We start from the raw sequence: 17,659 nt of genomic DNA, 5'->3' as shown, positions 1-17,659 counted from the left end.
TCTCCTGTTTCAGCCTCCCAAGTAGCTGGGACTACAGGCATATATGACCATGCCCAGCCAATTCTGAGGCCGCGTGTGGTGGCTCACGCCTGTAATCCCAGCACTTGGGAGGCCAAGGTCAGGTGGATCATTTGAGGTCAGGAGTTCGAGACTAGCCTGGGCAGCCTGGCCAACCTGGCGAAACCCCATCTCTACGAAAAATACAAAAATTAGGCCGGGAACAGTGGCTCACACCTATAATCCCAGCACTATGGGAGGCCGAGGTGGGTGGATCACCTGAGGTCAGGAGTTCGAGACCAGCCTGACCAACATCGAGAAACCCCATCTCTACTAAAAGTACAAAAAAATTAGCCGGGTGTGGTGGTGCATGCCTGTAATTCCAGCTACTCAGGAGGCTGAGGCAGGAATATTGCTTGAACCCAGAGGCAGAGGTTGTGATGAGCCGAGATCGGGCCACTGCACTCCAGCCTGGGCAACAAGAGTGAAACTCCGTCTCAAAAAAAAAAAATTAGCCAGACGTGGTGGTACGTGTCTATAATCCCAGCTACTCAGAGGCTGAGGCAGGAGAATCACTTGAACCCTGGAGCCAAGGTTGCAGTGAACTAAGTTCACCCAACTGCACTCCAGCCTGGGTGACAGAGGGAGACTCCATCTCAAAAAAAAAAAAAAAATTCTGAGCTTGAATTTTTTGGTATTGCATAAATATTTAGAATTCAGGCCTTGAACTCATGTGAGGGCCAGTCAATATCCACAGCTTCTCAGAGGGTCCTCCTCTTTTGTTTTTTTGAGACAGAGTTTCGCTGTTGTTACCCAGGCTGGAGTGCAATGGCGCGAGCTCGGCTCACTGCAACCTTCGCCTCTAGGTTCAGGCAATTCTCCTGCCTCAGCCTCCTGAGTAGCTGGGATTACAGGCACGCGCCACCGTGCCCAGCTAATTTTTTGTATTTTTAATAGAGACGGGGTTTCACCATGTTGACCAGGATGGTCTCGATCTCTTGACTTCGTGATCCACCCGCCTGAGCCTCCCAAAGTGCTGGGATTACAGGCGTGAGCCACCGTGCCCGGCCCTGGTCCTCCTCTTTAATCCCACCCAGACCCAAAGCTGAGACAGATCATTTTCTTTGCTGTCTGCCTTCCCTGAGTCTGTAATTTATGTACGGTGATCTCTGACTCATTTGGCTCTCTGTCCCATATAGGTTGCAAACTTTGTATTACCTAAGTTAGAGATGTCTGCCTGACATCCCACAATGTCAGTGTAGGCTGATCTCTTAGGACTCATATTCCTGCTTTGTTTCTGGCACAAGATAATTCTTCTACTTTCTTTAAGACCTATTCATTTCCATAAAACTTTTAAAACTGATAGCATTTAACAGTGATGAGATTGTAGTATTTCTCACCCTAGGGTTTTTGTATTGGCTGTTCCCTCCAGCTGGACTGCTTTTCACGGAGCTATCTGCAAGGCTGCCTCCCTCACTCTGTTCCTCAACCCTTACCTTCTCAGTGAGTCCCACCTGACTTCCTTATTTAATAATCTTCACCACCTCTAGCACCCCCCTTTCCCCGACCTTCTCTGCTTTCCCCTTTTTTGTTTGTTTGTTTGTTTCTGTTTTTGTTTGCTTTTTTGAGGCAGGGTCTTCCTCTGTTGCCCAGGCTGGAGTGCAGTGATACAGTCACAACTCACTACAGCCTCCATCTCCTGCACTCAAACCATCCTTCTGCCTCAGCTTCCTGAGTAGCTGGGACTGCAGGCACATACCACCATGCTTGGCTAATTTTTAATTTTTTTAGTAGAGATGAGATGTGGCTGTGTTGCCCAGGCTGGTCTCAAACTCCTAGGCTCAAGCGATGCTCTCACCTTGGCCTCCAAAACTGCTAGGATTACAGATGTGAGCCACCATGCATGTCTCTTTCCTTTTTTTCATAAAACTTATAACCATCTGTGTCATTTATGTCATTTATTAATTTATTATGTTTTTTATTTTTTGACCAGTTCCTTTTGCTAGATGTAAGCTCCATGAAGCCAGGTTCTTTATATTTTGTTTACTCCAAATTCCTAGAACAGGGTTTGGCACATAGCAGGCTCCCAGTAAATATTTCTCAGTAAATATTCTGTTTTTTTGAGACAGAGTCTTGCTCTGTTGCCCAGGCTGGAGTGCTGTGGTATGATCTTGGCACACTGCAACTTCTACCTCTTGGGTTCAAGCAATTCTCCTGGGTTCAAGCAATGCCTCAGCCTCCCAAGTAGCTGGGACTATGGGTGCCCGCCACCATGCCTGGCTCATTTTTTGTATTTTTAGTAGAGATGGGGTCTCACCATGCTGGCCAGGCTGATCTCGAACTCCTGATCTCAGGTGATCCGCCCACCTCAGCCTCCCAAAGTGCTGAGATTACAGGCATGAGCCACTGCCCCTGGCCCAGTAAATATTCTTTTAAAAAAATGTCCAGAAACTGAAGTCCTTTTATTGGACAGAGGGAAAAACAGGAGTGTAGAGAGGGAAAGGGATTTGTCTAAGGTCACCCGGAGAGATGGTGGCAGAGCCAAGACCAGAACAATTTCCTGTGGCCAGTTACGATCCGCACTGTCTCCTTGGAGCCTCCCCCAGGGCTCAGGTGTGGGTGGTGCAGAAGCAGCCTGCACCTCATACCACCGTGGGCCACTTTCTCCTTGGGGAAGCACACCCAGGGCTCAGGTGTGGGTGGTGCAGAAGCAGCCTGCACCTCATACCACCGGGGGCCACTTTCTCCTTGGGGAAGCACAGTCTGCCCTGACTTCTGCACATGCCGTTCCCTGTTTTCCTTCTCCTTACCTGCTCACATTCTTTTAGCCTCTTTTGCTCAACCCATGAAGTAGCGGCTACTTCCTGAGGCTCTGCCCCGATGACTTTCTCGTGTCTCTCAAGGCTCTCTAATTAAATGACCTTGCTTACTCCATGCCTTCAGTCATTCCTTCTCCAGGCCCAGCCTCTCCCCTCAGTGCCCATTTTTCTGGACATCTCTTTGCAAGCCTCTGGGTGCCTTGCAGGCTCCTTGTGTGCAAGAGAAAAGCCTTCATCTTAAAACAAAATACCTGACCCACACCCACTCAGTGAACCTGTGGGTCAATCATCACCACTCTCTGAGCTTTGAAGTCTCCCTCTGAGAAAAAGGACGTCTTTCATTCAACCGCCACAGGTTTGTTGGGAGGTTCCAGGGAGACTGGATTGACAGCTCTTTGCAAACCTAAAACAGGGTGCCTACAGGAGGAACAGCACTCTGTGTCCCATAGACACTGCACACAAGTCCCCAAGTGGGCCTTCCTCCTCCTGCCTCCCCTGCCCTTTGCCCAGACCTCCTGTCTCCAGGGAAATGCTACTAGCCCCCCATACAGGTATTGGAGACTCTTTTTGCCTCCTCTCCCCTCATTCCACTTTGGGATCTACCACCAACAACATTGGTTCTGCCTACTCGGTATCTCTTTCCACTGTCCTCTCCTCCTGCTTCCTACATGCCAGCCCAGTCCAGGCCCCATCAGCTCTCCCTTGGAAAGTTTCAGTGGCCTCCTTCCTGGTTCCCCTGCCTCCTTTCTATTTGGAAAAAGCCTCTCCTCTCCTAGACTTAACCATCAGATGTGAGAATTGCCTCTAAACCCAAGATTTGGGTTAGTGGGCTCAACGAGATGGGCTGCTTATTGGCCGGGTGCAGTGGCTCATGGCCTGTAATCCCAGCACTTTGGGAGGCAGAGGCGGGTGGATCACGAGGTCAGGAGATTGAGACCATCCAGGGCAACATGGCAAAACCCCGTCTCTACTAAAAACACAAAAATTAGCTGGGCATGGTGGCGGGCACCCATAGTCCAGCTACTTGAGAGGCTGAGGCAGAAGAATTGCTTGAATTTGGGAGGCGGAGATTGCACTGAGCCAAGATCACGCCACCGCACTCCAGCCTGGTGACAGAGAGCAAGACTCCATCTCAAAAAAAAAAAAAAAGAAAGAAGGGTTGCTTGAGTGGGGTCACCAGAGGATGCATGGGTTGATGGTTGACCAGATGTTCACTGGTGAGGCCTGTTTATGAGATGCTTTGAGTGGGATCCCTAGATGCTGAAGCGGGCGGGGGGGTTTGGTTGTCCCTCTACTTGGGTGAAGGTGTCAGATACCCTGGTGAGGTCAGGCCCGGAGCTGACTTGAGGGAGTTGAGGCCAGAGAGGAGCTAAGACCCATCTGTCCACATCCCTCTATTTCTCCCTCTCTACCCAAGGGTCCTTGAGTTCCCAGCCACAGCCACCTCCCTCATCCCACTTTGTATGGGTCTCTGGGGGAATTCCAGCAAGTTGTCTTCTGCCCACTTCAGCATAACCTGGGACTTTATCCTGGCTTCACCACTTACTGTCTTAGAAAAATGCATTTACTTCCTCGGGCCTCAGTTTCCTCTCTGAAAAATGGGGCTTTTAAATCCTCCCAGCCGAGGTATTGGGAGAATCAGTTGAAACAGTCTCTCTGAAGCCTTTGGTGCTATGCACAGGAAATACATGGGCCACGGATCACTTTCTATTTTCCCACCCCTCCCACTTGCCCCACACTCTGAGCATTTGAAGGGAGAAGACCTTGTCTTGTTCCTGAGACACTCCTCCTACCTCATGCCTGGCCCAGGGTCTGACATACAACAGGTGCCCAGAAATGAAGGAGAGTATGTTGGGAAACAAGCAGTTCCCTGGTCAGGACATTTGGACTTGGGATAGGGACAGGACTCTCCCTTATAGTCCCCAACATACCTTTCCATCCGACCAACAAACTTTGGCTTTCAGGTCTTACAGACCTGGGTTTGAATCCTGGCCTGCTCCAAGGCCTGGCACAAATGATCTCAGGTATGCAAGCCTCAGCTCCTCATCTGCAGAGGCCCCGGAACTCCGGCTCACAGGGGTCACAGTAGGTGCTCAGGAAATGGCACCCAGCCCATATTCCTCCTTCCCTTCCTCCTTTCTGCCTTTCCTTTCTTCCATGTGAGAGATGTCTCCAAGGAAACAGGAGGAATTATTTTAAGAAAAGAGCTAAGGACTCGGGTGGGAGTGGATGGTGGCTCGGGCATCTGGGAGGCAGAGGCAGGCTGTGCTGGCCTTTCAAGGAGACAGTGGGACCAAGGTGCCTTCTCATCTCAGACAGCACCAGGCAGGGCCTACGGCAAATCTATACTGAGGGGCAGAGGAAAAATGCTCCTACCACCACAGGGTAGGAATAGAGCAATGGACCCTGCTTTGCATTTGCCTCACTTGGTGGCCTTGAAAAAGTCCTAGCCTTCCAGCCTAGTGGCCTGGGGGTGGGTGGGAGGTACTATTGCAGGGGAGGTGGGCAGGGAGAAGGTGGATTGGGGCTGGTGAGTTCCGGACTTAGAAGAGTATATGCAAAAGTCTCAGGGTGGTCCTGAGTTGGGCAGAAATTAATTAATTAATTCACTCATTCATTCAACTCATGTCTACTGAACTGAACACCTTCCTTCTCTCTTCCAGCCAATGAGCACACCTCATTTCACGTTTTCCTCAGAATGTCCTTGTTGTGGGATTTTTGCCCCCATTGTACAGATGAGAAAACTGAGGCTCTGAGAGGCCAAATGAATCACCCAAGTCCACAAAGTCAAAGATTCAAGCAGGGCACAGTAGCATGCACCTATAATCCCAGCTACTGGGGAGGCTGAGGTGGGAGGATCACTTGAGCCCAGGAGTTTGAAGCTGCTTTGCGCCATGATCATGCCATTGCACTCCAGCCTGGAGCCAGACCCCATCTCCAAAAAAAAACAGTCAACAGTTCTTTCCCAGTCTTGCCCTCATTTTCTATAGAGCACTATCACCTTCAATGGGAAGTCCCGACTCCTTGGGAGGACCTCACACTCATGATGATGAGCCCCTGCCGACCTTTCTGGCTTCACCTTTGAGCTCTTGAGGCTTCAGTCTCAGCGAGCTGCCAAAGGTGCCCCAGCCTGGCTTCCAGGTCTCTGAGCACGTCCTTGTGCTACAATGTCCCCTCTGTCTTCCCCTTGCTCTTCAGGCTAAGTCCTGCACAGCTCAGGGGTCATCTCTTCCTGGAACTTTTCCCACCCTCTCCCAAGGGTCAGTCAGTACGCTTAGGAGTGGTGGGTTTTCTTCTGTCTCCTCTATGGACAGCAAGCCCCTTGAGGCCCATGACATTCCTCATGGAATTCTACATCCCTGGTAACCCAGTTGGGGTTGGACCTGGGTGGGTATCAGTGGATATCAAGTGAGTGAGTGAATGAATAAATGAATGAGATAAGGAACAGTGTGGAATTGCTACTCCTAGCCTCAATCATTTTGTTCTCCAAACATTTTTCAGGCACCTCGTCCATGCCAGGCCTGATGCCAGCCCCAGGGAAGACAATAACTCAGCCTTGCAGTTCACTTTGTAGTTCACAAAGTGCTTCCATTATAAGAGTCATGGCTACCCTGCAAAGTAAGTGTTTGTATTATTTTGGGCTGTGTCCATTTTTTGAATGTGGAAACTGAGACCCAGTGAGGTTGGGTAGCTTGCCCAGTCAGAGCCAGTGTGTGGCAGAGCCAAAATACGAGTCTGCTCACTCCAGAACCCACACTCCCTCCGCACTGGGAAAACAAAGCGAAACAGAACAAAGGAACATGACACTTCAAAATTTATTTTGGAACAAATTTGGACAGGGCAGAAAATTTGGAAAATATGTGAAAGGAAAAGAAAGGAGGTAATTCTGCATAGTTCCCCTCCCCTGGGGTACATGTCATTAAGTGTCATTAAATGTTTGAGAATCTTCTGCTTGTTTTGGCTGAGCCTGGTCAAGTTCATACAGAGGCAAGCAGGACACAGTATGAACCTAGACTGTCAAATGCTGCCTTAAAAAAAAATTTTTTTTTTTTTGAGGCAGCGTCTCACTCTGTTACTCAGGCTAGAGTGCAGTGGTGCAAACACGGCTCACTGCAGCTTTGACCTCCTAGGCGCAAGTGATCCTCCCACCTCGGCCTCCCAAGCAGCTGGGACTACAGGCATGCACCACCACACCCAGCTAATTTTTTAATTTTGTAGGGATGGAGTCTCGCCATGTTGCCCAGGCTGGTCTTGAACTCCTGGCCTCAAGCAATTCTCCTGCCTCAGCCTCCCAATGTACTGGGATTACAGGCATAACTATGCCAGGTCTCAAATACCACAATTTGAGATGAATTTAACGTGGCCTGAACCCCGAGGAGCTACTTTCAGTCTTGTGGGAGAGGTGGAAGTAATGGGTATACCTAAGTGTGGGTTCCCCCTAAGTGGACCCTGAGACAGGTATTAGAGTGCAGCTAGTTTATTTGGGAGGTGATCCTGGTCTGCAGGAGGGAGACAGAGAAGGAGGGAAGGTCAGTCAGATTTGTATTTGCAAGCAGGGCACCGCTGTGGGCCGCTGGAGCTCCATCCTGCTGGGGACCTTCTGAAGAACAGTGGAAAGCATACCTGATACTGTCTCCCTGAAGGTTTGGAGGCTTAGGCATATCCTCCGTGACTCTCTTCTCCAAGGGACTGAAGGTTCTGCTGGGGGCCTTACTATCCTGCATTTCCAAGCTATCCTGTGCTTGGTTGGGACAAGCTCCCGCAACTTCAGAAAACGCCATCAGACAGAAAAGTGGAGAGACCTGGTGGGTGCTTGCAGAAGACCAGGGTTCAGGAGCTGTCGACCAAGGCTGTGGCAGAATGCAAGGCGGGCGCCAACAGCATTTGCTTTGAGACATGGTGTGGCTTTGTCATCATAAAGTATTTTTGGGGTGTAAAACCAGGAATGAGACATAGAAGTCAGGGATGATTTCCCCAGAGTAGGTGACATATGAGTTGAATTTTGAAAGGTTACTACTCAATGGGAGAGGAGGCATTTCAGGTAAAGGCCAAGGTGTGAAACAGCTTGTTTTCAGGAGAAACTGCAGAGCTTGTACCTGAGTCATGGGGTTTGGCCAAGATCAAGTTAGGAGCAGATGCGAAAGCCAACTGACAATGGGCTTTCAATACCAGGCTCAGGAGGTCAAACTTTATCCCCAGGTACTAGGGAGCCAAGGCAAGCTTCTGAGCAGGGGAGGGGCACAGTCAGATCCATGTTATAGAAAGATGTCTCTGGGGCTGGTGTGGATAGATGGGGAAGGGGCAGACTGGAGCCAGAGCCCTGGGAGGTGACTCCCTGCATGGGTCCTGGACCCAAGACAGACTATAAGGGTCCTCCCTTCCCATTTCCTTGAGAGGCTGGCCCTGCCTGACATGTGCTTGATGAGCCCAGAGAACAGCATTGGAGTGGGCATTCCCCACATCCATCTTGACCAATCGGGCCTTATCTGGTTTGGTACAAGCTCAATGTCATCACTAGCTGGATATGGTCATTATCCGGATTTAATCATTATCAAATTATAGACCTGGCTTATATTCCTCTCTCTCTCCATCTTCGTGGCCCTCTCCATCTCTCTTTGTGTCTTTGTCTCTATGAGTTTCTCTCTTTCTTTTTAAAAATATCAGATACACAGAAGTGAGTGGAACTGAGTCCTTGGTTCATGACATGCCCTCAGCATTGGCACATCAAGTCCTATAATGTTTACAATATAAGATAGTATAAAACATAATACAATATATGCACCTTGAACCACTACTCATCCCAGGAACTAGAACAGAATCATATCTGACATCACCTCTGTGCTGCACACGCTTCCCGTCCCCCAGGTCTCTGCTGGAGGTCACTAAGATTCTGAATTTTGAGTTTATCCTCCCCTAGTTTCCTTGTTTTTAGTGTTATTACAGGTAGGCATACCTAATTAACATGTAGTTTGTTTTTACTTGTTTATTAATTTTATGTTAAAGTCTTGTGTTTTCTTTTTAACTCAATGCTGTCGATGAGACTGTGTCCATGTTGTTGTATGTAATCATGATTTGTTTGTTTTGAAGGCTGTATGTGACTATACCATTATTTATTTCCTTATTTATTTATTCTCTTGTCAGTTGACAATCAGGTTGCCTCCTGGTCTTCTGCCGTTGCAAACAACGCTGTGTGGCTATTCCTACGCATACATCCTAAAGCTCTGCAAAATGTAGTCTGGGCATCCTCAGCCTGGGTATCACCTGGAAACTTGTTAGAAATGCAGAATCTGGGGCCCTGCCCTAGCCCCACCAAAACATAATTTTTTTTTTTTTTTTTTTTTTAGACAGAGTCTTGGACTATCGCCAGGCACCAGGCTGGAGTGTAATGGCGCGATCTCGGCTCACCGCAACCTCTGTCTCCCAGGTTCAAGCAATTCTCCTGCCTCAGCCTCCCGAGTAGCTGGGACCACAGGCACGTGCGACCATGCCCAGCTAATTTTTGTATTTTTAGTAGAGACGGGGTTTCACCATGTTGGCCAGGATGGTCTCAATCTCTTGACCTCGCGATCCGCCTGTCTCGGCCTCCCAAAGTGCTGGGATTACAGGCGTGACCCACCATGTCCGGTGCAGAATCTGCATTTTAACAAGTCCCCTGGGGGATTCACCGGCACATTCATGTGTGAGAAGCACTGGCCAAGTGTACCTGTGTATGGGTTTCTCCTGGACATGCACATCAGCAGTGCAAGTGCTGGGTCACAGTGGGTGGCCCAAATCACTCTCCCTGCAGTGGCTTTGGAGCTGCCACTGAGCTACAGCTTCCCCAGCTCTTGGTATTGTCCCGTGTTCTCATTGTTGCCAGTCGACTGGGCGTACAGTGGCATCTCATCATGGTCTTGACTTACATTTCCCCATGACTAACAGGTCAGGCACCTCCTCGTCTGTTTACTGGCCATATGTTTCCCCTTCTGTGAAACGCCTATTCCTGTTTTTGCTCTTTTCTCTTAGGCTCACTCAACTCAACTCTGCCTTTGCATATGCTGTTCTTTCCATCAGAAACGCCTTCCCCCTTCGCTGCCCTGTGTCAGTTCTTCCAGGAAGCCCTCTCTGACTGCTGCTCAGGTCGTGAGCCTCCTCAGCCTCACAGGCAGGAAAACTCGGTGCCATTGTCTGTTCATTTCATCTCCTGCAGACTCTTCCTCACTGGAGAGACTGCAAACCTATATGGCTTGGTCTGTACAGAGTTAAAAATATTTTTCACTTTAGTTGCCACAATTTTAAGGAATTTTATGAAGTCTTATATTTCAGAAAGTCTTAACTGCTTGTTTCTCTTGAAAAGATAAGATACAGCTCCACTGTCTCCTTCCCTAGACGGCAAAATCAGCTGGTGCTTAGTAGGGGCTGCCCCTGTGGGACCATGGGTCCCAGTCCCCACAACTCTAGGCTCATGACTTGTTTAAACAACCGGTCTGGGCCCTGTGGGCACTTCGGTTTGTGACTCTTGCATAAGCATGCCCAATGTATATGCTTCTAAATCTTGCCCTTCCTATCCTCCTCCCCATACCCTGTCCCTGTTTCCACTCAGGCCCTTGCATCTCTCCTCTGTACCATCACACTAGCCTCCCTTCCCTTCCTTTCTCTAGTCTTCCCTCTTCCTGTCCACTGCCATGTCACACTCCTGCTCAAGAACCAGCAATGGCTCCCCATTGTCTTCCCAGGCACCTCCTGACTTTCTAAAAAACAAAAAAAGTATTACAATAGGAATACTTTATGTCCACAAAAAAGTCTAGAGAAAAGCATGACAAACACCCACATGCCACCACCTGGCTTAAGAAATAAACCATCACAAGTATATTTAAAGCCCTTATCACAACATTCCCTTCCCTCTCTCCCTCACGGTCACTACTCTCTTGAATTTGCTGTCTATCACTCCCATGCATGTTTTTACACTTATATTTCATGTGTATGTGTCGCTAAACAATATATGGTATTGTGTTGCGTGTTTTCAAACTTTATATATCTGGCATAAAATTATGTTTTCCATCTGCAACTTGCTTTTTCCATCCAACAATATATATTTTTATTTTAAAGATTGTATTGAAGTATAACATTCATCCAAAGAACACACAAATCATAAGTGTACAACCCTGTGTTTTCCCAAACTGCATCAACAGTGTTTTTGAGATTCATCCTCACGATGCATAAGCCTGCATTCACCTATTTTGAGGATTGTGGAGCAGAGACAGTTTTCCATTGTCTGAATGTGTTGCTATTTGTCCAGTTTCCAGATGATGGACATTTAGGCTGTGTCCAGCTTTTCACTCTTACAAATTATGCTGCTATGAGCATCCTTGTGCAAGCCTCCCGGGCCCCCATGTGAGGTGTTCTCGAGGGCAAAGCCTGCTCATCTTCAACCTGATCATATATATACTGCCAGGTTGCTGCCCAGCCCCTGGCTCACAGCTCATTTGCCAACATCTTCCCACTGCTCCAGAGAGCCCACTCTCCTCCCTGCTGACATCCTGCCTAAACATGTCACCTCTTTGCCTGCTGCATACGAGTGTTAAACTTACCTCTCTATCCTGGCTTTACGGAAGCCCCACCTCTTCCAGGAAGCCCTCTTGGGCAGCACTGGGCCTCAGGGTGTCATCTCCTTTGAGTGATTGCCTCTCACCCCAGTTGTTAGAACCAGAGAAGATAGAGACAAACCCAGACCAGATGCTTGGGGGAGGGGAATATGTTCCGGAGAAAGGAAACATGGGTAGACTAGTAGGGAGTGTGAGAAGCTGGGGTATGAAACAGATTGCTCTGGGCCTTGATGGATGAGTAGGAGTTTGTCAGGTAGAGAGGTAGGAGGGCATGGCAGGCACAGGGAAAGGCAGAGGGTGGGCACTGGAACAGCAGTCATCACTGGGTTGGGGATGTGAGCAGGGTGGGAAGGCAGTGGAGGAGACTGGAACAGGGCTGTGAGGAGCCTTGCAGGCCACCCTTTCACACCATTCTGACCCTTCTGCATTTAGTAGGCATTCTCTGGAGATGGCTGTGTGTGGGAGCCAGGGAAGGCAAGCACATTCATTTGACACCTACTGAATGCCAGGCACCGGCAAAGAGCTCATACCCATTATCTCTTTGGTTTCTCACCCAAGTTGGGGATAGAGAGTTGTGGTGTCCCCATTTTACAGGTGGAGGAATGGGGCCAAGAGAGGAGCAGTCTTCTGTCTGTAACCACAGCACCAGGAGAGGTAGGGCCAGTACGCAGTTCAGGTCCATCCCATTCCAGAGGCTGCTTTTAACCCCAGTTCAGCCAGTGGAGAGAAGGCCCCGGGAGTGGGTTCTGCTGAAGCAGGTCACCAGGAGGGGACACCCATTCCCAGAGGCAGGAGCCCCAAGTTCTCGGGGGTGGGGTGGTTCCTGACTCGCTCAGTGTGACCGGGGCCAGTCTTGGTCTCTCTGGGCCTCAGTTTCCCTCCTCCACGGGGCGGCGATGGTCTACACGGGTTCCTGCCGGCCAGCCCTATAGCCTGGGGTTCCAGGGTCCCGTGCCACCGTGGCCCACGCTGTGTGACCTTGTTCCAGTAACCTGCCTTCTCTGGACCACCGGCCCCGGATTTCCAAGCGCTCTTCCGGCTCGCGACAGAGCGTCGCCCGCTGCGGAGACCCTCCCCCTCCCCCAGGGTTGCGGGGGCGCCGGTGGGGGAGGGGAGCTAGGAACGGCGCGGGGGCCCCCCAAGGCCCTCCCCAGCCTTGCGCCCGTGGCCCGATCCGCGCCTGGTTTTGGGCGCAGCCGCACGGCCCCCTCCCCCGCGCGCCTCTCCCCGCCCTCCGCCCCCTCCCCGCCGCTCTCGGGGAGCCGGGGCCGCGCGGCTCCTCCTCCCGCAGCCGCATCTGGGGCGCCGCGCCGGCCGGAGGAGAGACATGGGGCGCCCGCGGACCGGGGCCGGGGCCGGGGCCTAGGCGTGCGGACCTGCGAGCGGACCCGAGCGGCGGCGGCGCGGAGGAGCGGAGGAGCGGGCCGTAGGCGGCCGAGGCGCCGGGCGCAGGTGAGGGCGCGGGGGTGGCGCGCGGCAGCTCCTACCCCTTTCCCGGGCCGGCGCGCCCCGTCCCTCGGCTAGACCCCCGATTCGGTCTCCTCCCTGACAGACCTCCCAGAACCGGGGGGCGGTGCTGGCGCAGAAAAGCCCCCTCCCCTGCCAGTTCTGTCCTCCTAGCCCGGGTCCGAGGGGCCGGCTGCGAGGCTGGGAAGCGCCTTATCTGGGTGGGATCGCCCCATCCACGTCTCCTCGGACCCTCAAATCGGGGGCGGTGGTAACCGGGCCCGGAACCTCTGTCCAGGGCCGGACCCCCATTCTGGCTCTTTTTCCCGCGGACTCTCTGGCACCCTGTATCAAGCGGCTGCCAAAGCTGGGAAGCCCCCTCCTCAGGCCCGCCCCCCAATCTGCAAGGCGGCCTGGGGGTCAGGCGGACCCCTCGCGTGCCCCGCCAGCCTTGGCGCTTGGGAGAGCAGGGCTATGCCGGCCGGGGCATTCCTCCATTCAACCCAGCTGCCTTGGATCCCGCCTCGGTAGCGCCGGGAGCCGCCGGCTCCTCCTTCCCGAGCTCTTTCCCGGACCTGACATCCGGGGAGGGGGCGGGGGCAGCACCCCCCTCCCGCTGCATAGCGCCCCCTCCCTGTTTGCGTGCCTGGGAGGGGCTGGGCTGACCCGGGCACCTGGGCTGGGGGGGCACTCACATGGCTACCGGAGGCCCCCACGTGCGGTGCCCCGCGGAGACAGGGGTTCGTGTTTGGAACCCGTGGCGAATGAACCGGGTGGCCGCGGGGACCAGCTGGGTCCAGATGTGCCGGGCCTGCTGGGAGGGGACAGGTGCTGTCTGGACGGGTGGTGATCCCTGGTCTCTTTTGGCCGAACCTGCTACTCGGATCCCCCTCCATCCCTCCATCCCTCCATCCCTCCATCCCTCCGTTCCTTCTCCCCTTCTTCCTCCGCTGGGCTGTCAGAGACTGTTGATGTGGGAAAAAATGAAATGGGGGAGGGGTTGTGATTGCAAAGGCCAGTTGTGTGGGGGGCGGTGGGTAGAGGACGTGCTCTGAGAATGGGAATCCCTAAGCTTGGTGGAGGGCAGCGCTGATGAGGAGAGGGTTCCCGGCACCCCCACCTGCCTGGAAGTGAAAATGACAGAGCAGGAGGGGGCTGCAGTTCCGCCCCCCCCCCAGATTGGCCTGCCCGGCCTCTGCCTCCAGGGCAACTCCTCTCCTTGCCTAGTCCCCAGTGGGGAGGAGGGAGTCCTGGCTCTCTCTACCTCAGAGCCCTCACTTTCTGGAGGGGGCTGTTTTACGCCAGCTGGAGGTGGTGGGAATCGGTTGTACAGGACCATCTCTGAGAACGCCTGTTGGAGGAGCCCTGTTTCTCTTCCTCCTTAGTGGCCACCTCTCCCTTGCCTTCTCTGCCAGAGGGCACTGGGCTGCCTGGTCCCAGGGTGGGGCTGCAGAGCTGTACCCTGGCCTGACCGATGGGTGGCTGGAGTGTTGGAGCCACCAACAGGCCCCAGAGCCAGCTGTTGGGGGTCAGTCAGTGGCAGACTGTGTGTTCCCAGCAGATCCGGAGATGCTGGCTGTGCACGTGGGGCTGGTGAGAGTGCCTGTGACCGTGCTGTGGCAGGGGTGGGCGGGGGATCCTGGGCCCTCCAGGAGCTGGGACAGCACAGCTCAACTTCTGGGAATGTGCCTGTGTGTGGTGTCCATGGCGACCCCGTACTCACCTGCCAGAGGCTTGGTGAGGCCTGTGCTGGGCGCAAGGGAGTGTGATGGCTGTCAAGATCCCTACCTCAGGAAGCCTGTTTTGTGTGGGCAGGGGAGCAGCCTGTGTTAGGCATTGGAGACAGTGTCCATGCTGAAGAGAAGCTGAGCTGGATGGGACCTGATGGCTGGTTTATGTGGAACCCCAGGAAGCATCCGGTTCGTGCCAGCCTTGAGATGGAGCCTCAGGTCTGAGGGCTCTGCCCCGGGCGTGAAGCTGCCTGGCAGCTGAGTTGATGTTTCTGAAGGAATGCTGTGCAGCACTTGGGAAGTCGGAGAGAATGTGTGCTTTGGAGCTTCAGGAGATGCTGACGTATCGGATGTATCAGGGGCACCCACTGATATCTCATTGGGTTCTTGTGTGGTTTGTGAGCCACAAGCTTCATAAATGCCAGCAGTTTCACATGATGGGAAGGCTCTGAGGAACTGTATCCTGGGCACTCTATGTGACAGAAGCAGGTGATCTCTACCCTCCTATACTTCTGTGATGGGTATTCATTCATTCAAAAAAGCATCAGAAGCCAAGGTGGCTCACCCCTGTAATCCCAGCACATTGGGAGGCTGAGGTGGGTAGATCACCTGAGGTCAGGAGTTCAAGACCAGCCTGGCCAACATGATGAAACCCTGTCTCTACTAAAAATACAAAAATCAGCCAGACATGGTGGTGGGAGCCTATAGTCCCAGCTACTTGGGAGGCTGAGGCAGGAGAATCGCTTGAACCCAGAAGGTGGAGGTTGTAGTGAGTTGAGATCGTGCCACTGCACTCTAGCCTGGGCAACAAGAGTGAAACTTCCTCTCAAAAAAAAAAAAAAAAAAAAAGGCATTAGAAAATCGTATTCTCTAACATCAGTATATTTGAACACTTTCATTTAAACATTCAGAAATGTGAATTAATAAAATTTTGAATGCAGGGTTTTGTTTTATTTTGTTTTGTTTTTAGAAAGCACACAGTAGGTACTCAGTGAATGCCATGGCTCCCCACCCCCTCCCACTTTGGCTCAGGTCCCCCTGGCCTGCCTTCAGTTCCTGGAACAGGTCACGTTCCCTCCAGCTTCAGGGTCTCCACACATGCTGGCTCCTCTGCCTGAACATCTCCAGCCCCCTTCCCCCATTGCCTGCTCAACTACTGCTCATCACCCAAGCTTAAGTACTGCTTCTAGAAGAAAGCCTTCCTCGATGCCCAGGCCAGGCTACGTCACTGTCACCACCTGCCCAGCCCCGTGGGCCTCTGCTTCATTACCCCGTCCCCATGCTTCTTGGATGTCTCTGACTGTGGCTGGTGTGGAGAGGGGCAGGGTCACGCCTGCCTCTTCACACCATTCTCCTGGTGCCGAGAAGACAGCTTGGCTCAATGTGGGCACTTGTCGATTTCTTTTGACTTTTGACGACCTGGTCCATTCTGAATGGAGGGCTGAACGCTGGGGAATGTGGGGAGACTTGGCCAGGCCATCGCCAACATGACTGTCCATGTGCGTTCCGGGTCTCCAGCTGGGTCTGCATACCCAGAGGCGTTTAGCCGGGATCTGTGGGAGTTACAGGCCTGTAGCCTCAAAATCCCAGTGAGTCTGTGGGACCCCAGAGGCTCTCCAGAAGGGCAAGGGGCCATGCTGGGGCAGACCTGGCATCTTTGGGGGTGTGCCCCCAGCTAGGCACTTCCCCCTGTGGCCATTGATTTGCTATCATCATCACCTGTTTCCCTGTTCAGCTCTTCCTTCACTTGCCGGGTCACTGGCCTGTTCACTTTTCCATTTCCTAGTCCTCTGTTCATTCTTTGGGCTACTAATGCTTCCTGAGGCCCACTCAGTACCCAGCCCTGTGCCAGGCTCAGGGACACAGAGTCAAACCTGCAAGGTTGTACCCCACTCTGTAAACTGTAGCCATCCTGCCAGGTGCTTCCTAGTGATGGATACTGGTGCTGTCCAAGGGCTGGAAGTGCTTCCTAAGGGACATGTACTTGAGCTGGGTTTTGGAGGATTTAGGGATTTGTGTAGATGGAGGATACAGGGAAGGACATTTTGGTTGCAAGAGCTGCATGGACAGGGCACAGTGGCCCAAGCTTGTAATCCTAGCACTTTGGGAGGCCAAGGTGAAGGACTGCTTGAGCCCAGGAGTTTGAGACCAGTCTAGACAACATAGTGAGACCCTGTCTCTACAAAAAAAAAAAAAAGGAAAAGAGAAAACTGCATGGATAAAGGCAGGAAGGAAGGCAGCCGCATGCTGGGTGAGCTTGGGGATGCTGAGGGTTATGTGTTCTTCTAAGAGGAGATGGCCACTCCTAAGTGGGCCTCAGGGAGGCTGGTCATGGAGGAAGTAGGGTACAGTCATGGTGGGCATCCTCTCTTCTAGGAGCCCTGTTGCCAATTGCCATGTTTCTTTGGATGAAGCGCATCCCCTCTCTGGGCTCCCTTTATCAAGTGAAGACTTAGACCTGGTGACCTCTGAGGGACCTTCTGCCTTCTGCTGTCTGAAGTCTGTGCTCCTGAGAGCCCTGCATCTTGGGGCATCTGGTGAGCTGTCCTGCCATTTTAATGGACAAAGAAACCAAGCATTAGTTTAGCTTATTAGTAAGGTCTCCAAGGCTGCACAGCTGATGAGGTGGCGGTGCCAGGGTTTGGATCCAGAGCAAGCCACTGGGTTTGCTCTAGTGGCTTTGAAGGGCAGTTTTCGTGTGTAAGCTCCCAGGGCTGGTGTCACTGGGGCCTGATGAGGCTTGGCAGTTTCTTCCAACAGATGACCCTATTGGTTAGGGGAGTGAGGGGACTGGAGAGCAAACTCACTGGGCATCTTTGGGAAAAGCTGTCACTGAGGAGTCCTGTGCGTTGCACCAAAGACAAGCCCACTTCCTAATTCATCAGAAAATGGGGGGATGCTTTGAGACTCACATGACTAGACTTCCTTTTGTTGTGACCTTTGGGGGAGAGGGTTGCCTGTTCTGTTCCTACATCCCCTCCATGGTGTGTTCTAGCAACTCCTCCAGGCCAGGACTGAAGTCATTAGGGGTATGTAGCACTCTACAGTTTGCAGAATTCATTTAATCCCCCCATCGTCTAGC

At 52.3% G+C, this 17,659-nt stretch overlaps 1 protein-coding gene across 1 annotated transcript in view; it reads left to right on the top strand.

Moving 5' to 3' along the window:
* Positions 1-12,688: 12,688 nt before the first annotated feature.
* Positions 12,689-17,659, top strand: part of DLGAP4 (DLG associated protein 4) — a 222,091-nt gene continuing 217,120 nt past the window's right edge. Inside the window, exon 1 of the mRNA XM_035302668.3 lies at positions 12,689-12,853. The gene's annotated coding sequence lies outside the window, so the exon portion shown is untranslated. The remainder of the gene's footprint in view (positions 12,854-17,659) is intronic.

Source organism: Callithrix jacchus, chromosome 5 (assembly GCF_049354715.1).
Source record: "Callithrix jacchus isolate 240 chromosome 5, calJac240_pri, whole genome shotgun sequence".
NCBI classification, from domain to species: Eukaryota; Metazoa; Chordata; class Mammalia; order Primates; family Cebidae; genus Callithrix; species Callithrix jacchus.
This window is presented reverse-complemented; position numbering and strand designations above follow the sequence as displayed.